Source organism: Panthera uncia, chromosome D2, assembly GCF_023721935.1.
Source record: "Panthera uncia isolate 11264 chromosome D2, Puncia_PCG_1.0, whole genome shotgun sequence".
Taxonomy (NCBI): Eukaryota; Metazoa; Chordata; class Mammalia; order Carnivora; family Felidae; genus Panthera; species Panthera uncia.
This window is the reverse complement of record NC_064818.1, coordinates 4,462,759-4,471,820: the sequence shown is the minus strand read 5'-3', so window position 1 is coordinate 4,471,820 and position 9,062 is coordinate 4,462,759.

The following is a 9,062-nucleotide window of genomic DNA, read 5'->3' as shown; positions in this document are numbered from 1 at the left end:
TGTGTGTGTGTGTGTGTGTGTGTGTGTGTGTGTGTGTGTGTGTGTGTGTATGTGTATGCTTGTTGTTACTGCTGCAAGAAGTTCTACAGCCACCCTTGGAAAGAATGACTTTATTGGAAGGAATGGGGCAGTGACTCATTCTCCTAGAAGAAGGCTGGGCTGTCTTTCAGTCCTTCCTAATGACCATCGAGCTTTGCAAATGAATCATCGGAGTGTGGAAGGAACCCTCTGTGTCGGATGATCTTTCAGGGCAAGGGAGACATAGTTTGCAGTGTGGGGGTAGGTATTGGACCCCACTTGAATTCAGAGGCTCTGATGCAGAAAGGCCTCAGAGGAGGATGGCTGTGTGGGTACCCGGATGGACTGACACTAGTGCTCAGGCCTCAGGAATCTGAACAGAAGGTGAGTCATAACCAAGCTGGTAATGGGGCAATGAAGTCATGCTCAAAGCCGCCCTCCTTCCAAAGACCAGGCTGGCCGAGGCAGGGATTCACCGTGAAGCAATAGTGATGGGCAGAGGCGGGAAGACCCCAACAGCTCAGCAGTGATGCTGGACTGGCAGCTGGTGTCAGGGGCAGACTATGATGCCAGAGTTCTTCCCAGTCAGGCCTTCAGGGGTCCAGAGCTCTGCAAAGTTTAGGAAACTTCCACCTACTTCCCCTATATGTAAATCAAAGTCAACATAACACTAAGCCGTAAAATGTAAAACTTTGTGTGTGCTAAAATCAATACCCTCTTTCTGTATTTTCAGATGAAAAAAAAAAGAAAAACATGAACCTTCTTCGTCTTGCTGATGCCCCGGTTTTGCTGGTGGGTGAGCCTTTGCCTACTTACTCTGTGTAAAGGGTAAGCATTCACTCATCCCCTCTTGAGGAGGGAACACTTGGGACCTATTTTCTGGGCCCATTTTCCTGGATGTTCTAGGTTGGCAAGTAAGCTGCTTCAAGAATAGGGTTCTGGACTTCTTTCTGGTCTAGACCTGTTCTGTGTTTCTAGAACACAGTTGTCATTTAATGTGAGAAGTGAACAGTATGGTCTTATTCATACCCTGAGCCGTGTGAAACAATCCATACTTATTACACCAAAAACATAAGAAAGGGCTAAGAACAATTTGAGAAGTTTAAATAAATTGCTAATGGGAACTTAGAGAATAGAGGTAATACCATTCATTAGGAGCCTGAAAGGATTTCTGGAGGAGGTTGTCTTTAGGCTTTAAGGGTGAAGGCAGGGCAGGGACCACAGAAGGAGGAGGCAGACAGGAGCTGTGAAGAAGGACCCGCCCTGGAGGGCCCAGACAGGCTGGAAAGACACCCATGGCTGTAGCGGCCGCACCGTTTGGAAAAGCGTGCGCTCGGGAGCCCTGTCACACCGATGGCAGGGGAGCCGCCTGCCCGCCTGCCTTCTGGCCTCTTGCTGCTGAGCTGTTCGAGTCAGAGATCCAGCACTGGCCTGGAAAGAGTCTCCCCTTCCTCCTGCAGTGTGCCCCACACCCAGGGGCTCCCCACAGAGCACTGCGCCAGCTGGCCAAGGAGAGGGGGATTACGGGGCAAAGAAGGGTGGGTTTGGAGAAAAGCAGCAACAGATTGATCACTGGCACAATGGCTGAGGCTGTGTATATATCTCAGAATGATGGGAAAAGTACCTTATGTTCTAGTTCAGGTGGTAAAGTGTCAGAATAAAAGTTATCTGAGGAAAATGGAGAATCTGCTTTCCAATGACCTCCTCAAGGTGTAGCCTGTCTGTACCTACAGCCCCTTGTGTGGCAGCCTCTAGGGTTTCCCCACGGGGCTTCCACCATTACAGTGTATGTTACTTAGTTATATTCTAGACTGCTTAGTTGTAGTCTAAGTTATAGCTTATATTGCTTACATTTATATTGCTTAGCTATATTTTATGTTACTTATATGTTAGTTATATTCTATTACTTAGTTATATCTTATATTACTTACTTTTGTCTTATATTACTTAGTTATATTCTATATTGCTTATATTCTATATTGCTTAGTTGTATTTTATATTGCTTAGTTATATTTTATATTACTTGGTTATATTTCATGTTACTTGGTTATATTTCATGTTCCATAGTTATATTTTATGTTAGTTATGTTAGTTATATCCTAGATTACTTAGTTATACCTTATATTGCTTAGTTGTATCTTATATTACTTAGTTATGTCTTATATTACTTAATTATATCTTATATTACTTAGTTATATTGTTTAGTTGTATTCTATATTGCTTAGTTATATTTTGTATTGCTTGGTTATATTTTATTATGCTTGGTTATATTTCATGTTACTTGGATAATTATATTTCACATTACATAGTTATATTTTATGTTACTTAGTTATATTATATGTTAGTTATATCCTAGATTGCCTAGTTATATCTTATATTGCTTAGTTATATTCTATCTTACTTAGTTATATTTTATATTATTCAGTTATATTTTACTGGCTTGACAAACTGCCCTTCACTTATACCAGTTAAACCCTGTTTCCGCAGACGAATATACCTGATACATTGCACCCACCAACCTGCATCTGCTCTGTTCTTACTCTGAAATCCGCACAGTATTTGGCTTATGGTCCTCATGACTTTTTATTTTAATTGAATTGGATCCAAGTGAAAAGTAGGCGATGAAAACCACAGTCTTTGCCGTCAGACCGGAGGGCAGATGCCAGAGGTGTCACTTAAGTTTGCTGTGACCCTGAGCACATTACTTAATCTTTCTTAGGCACAGCATTCCGGTCCCTGGAACGAGGATTTAAAAACCAAAGAACCTATCTGGTATGGTTTCTGTGAGGATTAAACGAGACTGCGCAGGAAACATTTAGGTTGGCACCTAGTTAGTAATTCCTCAACAAATGGCAGCTCTTATTAATAGAGGGCACTTCAAGTTTCACTGAGTCTTAAAATGAATGGAAAGGCAACAGATTTTTGGTGTGGTCTTCAAGCCCTGCTTTCCTAAATAAGATTTCAGAAAATGAAAGAGCAAAAAACACAAGGGTCTCACAGCGAGAGCTGAGTTCTTGACGAGTGACTAGTAAAACTAGGAAGTTCATTCCACAGGGGTAATAACAACAGGGAGTTTAAAAAGGAATAATCTGGTAGAGTTTGCGTTTCATCAGACTGTGTTAGAGGCCGAATCTGTTTTACTGTCTCATTTATGTGACAGATGGTGTGACAACTTACTGAACTGATAAATAGTTTTCAGGTATTTAATCAGAGGGCAATCATCTTACTGTATTTCCCCTCGCCTAATTCGAAACAGATCCAGCCCTTTGTCCGGAATGTTTCCTGTATGCGTCCTGCCAGTCAGCGGGCCGGGCTGTCGCCGTCAGACTGTGTGTCTACAGCAGACTCCTGGAGAAACAGCATGCTTATGTCACGAGCCACGTCTGTCATGGCAGGATCCATGTTTCTCCTCAGGTTAATCATATCTGATGCAGGCACCAGGGCTCCCCCCCCTTAAAAGCAAGGATACCAGCTTGGGAAGAGGTGCCTTGAAGATCAAAACCAGGTCTGCGGCAGTGACATATGGGTTTGTGAATCGGGAATGGCAGCGTCAAATCTCTCCTGAAGCGAGGAGACAGCCGTTGGCTGGCAGAAACGGAGCATGGGGCATTGCTGGCTCCAATGAGGGAGACACGATTTGCAAAGCGGCCATGTTCACGGGCGGTGTTCTGTGAAGTCCTGTACAGAACGCTAGAAAAATCATCGAGGAAGGAACAGGTGACGTGTGAGATACAAGCAGGTCTGTAAGTTCGGAGACAAGAGCAGAAAAGAGTTGCCTCTTCCCACCTTTCACTTTGAGGAGAGATGGTTTTGCTCTGGACGGGCTGGGTGGTTTTTGTTTCTATTAAGGATAACAAGGGAGCAGGAGCTAAGAACTGAGATTCAAACCTGGTAAGATGATGATGGTGATGATAATAATAATAATAATAATAATCACTATGTTCATTTAGGGACCTTAAAATAATTATTGTTTAGAGGCTCTAATAATAACAAAATAGTAACATATTACTTAACATTTATTGGTACTTATTATGTGCTAGTCAGTCTCTCTTAATCCATTTAATCCTCATTTAAAACCATGCTAGAACTTTTCACCACTCAATTATTCCTTGACAAACTGAACGCTTATTTAGCCCACACTCTGTGACACACGGTTCTCACAACAATAAGAGGCAGGTGCGGTCATCCTCTTGCAGACACTCAGAGAGGGTAAGTGGTTTCCCGAAGCCATCCGGCTAGTGGCCGGCAGGAGCTTCGAATTCATATCCAGCTCATAATTTTTCCTTCATCCCAGACTACCTCTCAACCCACGCCCCCCACCCCCCAACCCGATGTTTCAGCGTATATCAGTACAGGAGCCCTTGGGGAAGTCCCCAAGCTCACTGTCCCCTCGTTTGTGTCATTATCCTTTGTGCTGAGAAGTTAAATGAGAGATGACATCAAATTCCTCAGATGACACATAAGTACATTCCACTTGAATCGTGCCCAGTGTGTTTCTCTTTATACTGGAACCTCAATAATATAGTAATCCAGTCATTCGTTTTCATCAGGATTTAAGAAACATACAGTCCACAACTACGTGTGTGGTGAACGTAGTATAGTGTTGTCAAATCAAAATGTTGTACACTTGAAACTAGTGTAACACTGTATGTCTGTACTTCACTTTTATAGACATACATATATACATACATCTGTATACACACACACACACACACAGATACACACACGCACAGCTAGATATAAAAATAGCACTAAGAATCATGGCTTTGGATCTGTTCGTGTTTCCCTAAAGCACAAGCTTTCCCTGCCTGTGGGGTCAACAAACATCTTCCTATCTAAGGGCTGAGGAATGGAAGGTACAGATAACCTAACAGGAACCATACTTAAGGAGTCTTGAACAGCCCCTATGTTACAGTCATTTCCTTTATGTCACTGGGGAAATTCAAAATAGAAGTTCATTGTGGTTTCAGATATTCATCAAGGATGTGCTTATAGAAAAACCTATCTGGTGTAGTAAAATTAGGATGATACAATCTTTCTGATCATTTCATGCCTGTCACTGAAATGTATTTTGTGGAAAGTCTGATGAAATCAGCCACAACTTTTTTAAAGAAACAATCCCATCTACGGTTTAGACTATGTATGTTTAGACATGTGTAACAGTGAAAGTGAATTAGAAAGTACTTGGTAAACTTTATTGTTTTCTCCCATAACTATGTCTATAAGCAAACTAAATTCAATGACCTCTTTTACTAAACTCTTCCAGAATTCTATTGGTTTCGTATTTACATCCATTCTTCTTTCATTAAATAAATGAATGTATAATCACGATTTATGGTTATACTCTGTTTTGCCTTCAGAAGGAAAATGAGGCATGTATACATTCTGATGGGAAGTGAAAAAAGAAAAATAAACCGATGAGGTGATATGTATAATAAAGAGCAAAAATGTGTAAAAAAAATTAAGGTGAAACCAAAATTAAGATTAACATACCAGTCGCATGCCATGAGGTCCTAAGTGGATGATAAAGATGGGCCATAAATTTAGTTTTGAACTTCCTGGTGGCCAAAGCAAAAAAGACATATTATCATTAGTTTATTCATTCAAGGAAAATAAACTAATCTGCTAGTATTTGCTAGGTGTCCTTGAGGGCATTATAATCTTCCAAAGATTATAATGCATTATTCAAGAGATGCACATCTTTTCCTAATGTTAAGAGCTAAGGGAAAGTCCTCTTGTGGATCCTTATAAAACAAGTCTAGTTGATTTTTCTATTGTGCAATGACAAATAATTGCAGTGTCGATGAAGCGGTGGTAATGATGTATACAAAGTACAGAGGGAAGGCAGGAGAAGGACATGTGAGTCAGCCTGAAGAAATGAGAGTCCTGATGACTAGTTAGCATTTAGGTCATTCTTGAGAACTGATGAATTACCCAGCAGAGCTTTCTGGTATTCCAAGCTTGCAAAGAGGACAAGTACACAGGGATGTATACATGCCAATGAATGTTCAGGGCTTCCTAGTAGTTCAGGTTTGCATTTGTGTAAATTTTGAGCAACAGATAATGATGGATGGGGAAGCAGGAAGTCAGATCATTAAGTGCCTTGAGTGTCTCCCAAAATAAGTAAAACTTGGTTTGCTGCAAATGAGAGCTATTGAAGAGTGACAATCAGATCTGTAAGTTAGAGAGGATAGAGGGGGGAAAAAGTGCTGAGAAAGTTGGGGAAAGGTTGCCTCCTGAAAGGAAGAAAAAGGAAGTAGTGTAACAGCCAGGGTCAGAGGCGGTTATGTAGGCCTTGGCCTGTGGAGGTCAATCACAGAACAAGAATGATAAGAGTAGATCCAGGAAATATTTAGGAGCTTGGATATTCATGCACGGATTGGACTGAGAAGTCTCCACTCACACTGATGTAAACATGGGACAGTTGCATCCTTCCCAAACAGCTTCTAATTATCGACTTTTTCTCCTGAGAAGCAGACTCTGCATGACATCTTAGTATAATTTCATAATATTTTGGTCACTTGGCCTCTTAAAAAAGCTTTCTGCTCTTCAGAATTCTCCCTCAGCACAGACAAGACTTGTGGGAAGGGGCTCCTGGTTGGTTCTTTTCATTACCACCCCTCCGTTTTCCCTCCCATCATACCCCTCAAGCCCCGACCTGCCAATGGCAGAGTGTGAGGGAGGAGGGGCACTGGCTTCCCTGAACTGCACAAATTGCTCCTGACAGGCACACCATCCCCCTTCTCTTGGCTACTTCGTCTCAGGGCAAAGCTGTCCGCAGACAGACTTCCACCTGTCGGTCCTCTTTTGTGGGTACATTTGTTTTGTGGGTGCATCCCTTGCAGTCCTCTGACCTGGGAGATCTGGCTTGGCCATGAGCCAATTTCTCCTTACCTAAGGCTCCCATACCTCCCAGACGCCCAGCAGATCTGTTCACCCCCCAGTTTTCCTGCTGAGGAGGACCCCTGACCCACGGAACGCCCCTGGCCCATGGTGGGGTGGGGTGCTGGAGCCAAAAGTGTGACGTGAGCCCCGTTGAAGAAGGGAAATGTAGAGTCACACATCCTTGCATGGGAACGCGGACTGCATCTTCGGGCTCCCTGTCTTGCCTGCCCCTTTCTTCACACCCAACGCCATTGGAGGTTCTACCATTTTCATGGCTCAACAACTTCCAGACAAGCATTTTTCACCAGTCCCCACTCAGTGGGACATGGAAAGGGAAGGTTTTGACACCTGTCATCTTGTAGGAGAGGGACGGAAAGGGTGAATATTCTTCATAGAGAGAAGTGAGACCTGAATGGGAGGGCTACCATTCTCCAGACTGTGCCTGTCCCCAGAAGGTGAGGACCCCTTCCTCCAGGTCGTGCTTGTGCCTCTGGCTGATAAAGACCGCCAAAGCAGCTTCTCTTGTACTGGGGGAAAACTGAGGGTCTCACCGGCAGAAAGTAGACATGGTCCTCACCGTAATGCCTCGCCCTACCGATTACTTCCAGACACGGGAAGCAATGTCAATCCCTATCTCACACAGCATTTTGTTATATAACTTCTGGAAAGACTGAATGTGAATAGTAAAGAGCCATATAAAACGTCTCCAAAATTTTTTGCCCTGGGAGACTGAAGGGGTAGTGGCATAATCCACCAGGGCAAGTGACACGAAGAGATGAAGTTGAGGGCAGATGACAATGTCCTCCATTTTAGACGTGTTCAGTCTGAGGTGTTTTTGGCAGAACCAGGTGGAGGTGTTCAGACGCAAGTTGGTTCTACGTATTTGTGCCTCCAAAGGGAGAAACTTGGGCTGTAGGTACAGATTAGTAGCTCACTGGCTCGGAGTTGAAGCTACAGATACTGATTTCAAAACCACAAGCTTCTCCTAAACTGGAACAAAAACTCCGTTTCTCTCCCAAATTTGAAAATTTTCATAGGATTGTAGAACTTCATGAGGGAAACACCTCAGATGTCATCTATCTGGTCCCGCTGATTATCTTTAGGTAAACAGTGCCTATCAACACTACTGTAGTTAAATATTAGCTTGGGCATTTAATTATCTGAACAAACCCCAAACAATGTAATTGTTCTGTATTATGTTTAAAAAAAAAAAAGCCATTCCTCATAGAGATGCATTTGTGTGGCAGTAAAGATTCTATAATGTTTGTTTCGTGTGATCAAAGCAGCAATTTTACCCTCTGATCCTAGTATCATTCCTTATGGTTTGGGAACTTAGCAATTAAGACCACAGATTATTTTCTTGGTATCCATCACTTTGATAAATCTTAGGCAGCTACATGAGTTCTTTAAAGGAAATAATAAATCTAACAAATATACCTGAGTGACCATTTTAGACTATATTTATCCCCTGAAATCTAAAGTCTTCATTAGCTTTCTCCAAAGAGTTCTCATAGAGAGTTAGAGCATAACTTCAAATATTTTCCAAATTTTATGAGATCCCTTACTGGGAAAGAGTCACAGACATGTTTTTTTACTGAATGAGATTAAATTACACCAACTCTTAGAAAGAGAATGCTGCATTCCTATCGGATTATTCCCCTCCCCCCCATTATATCTTTAAAACTCCCTGGGCAATTTGTCCAGATTGTTAGAAGCCTGCCCAAGTTAAGTGGAATCAAAATTTCCCCAATTTTGTTATGATCTTAATCCATAGGAAAATATTTGTCACCTAGTTAAAGCAATTCCTTTAAAAATAAAATTTTCCTTTTTTTCTAGTATCTCTCTCTCTCTCTCTTTTTTTTTTTTTTCTTTCAAGTAGGCTCCACACCCAACATGGGGATTGAACTCACAACCCTGAAATCAGAAGTTGCCTGCTTTACCAACTGAACCAGCCAGGTGCCCCTAAAATTAATTTTCTGTACCAGTTTAAGACAAGAAGCTTTTGGCTCAAATTTGTAATTTTTAGTATTTGATGCATTGGTATAGGAACTTTCTGTAGTGCTGTGTTAAAAAATGTGAATGACCCTATAGTCAATTTTATACAACTGATCAGATTAGCATCATAATAAATTACTGAACAACCTATAGGTTTTAGAAAG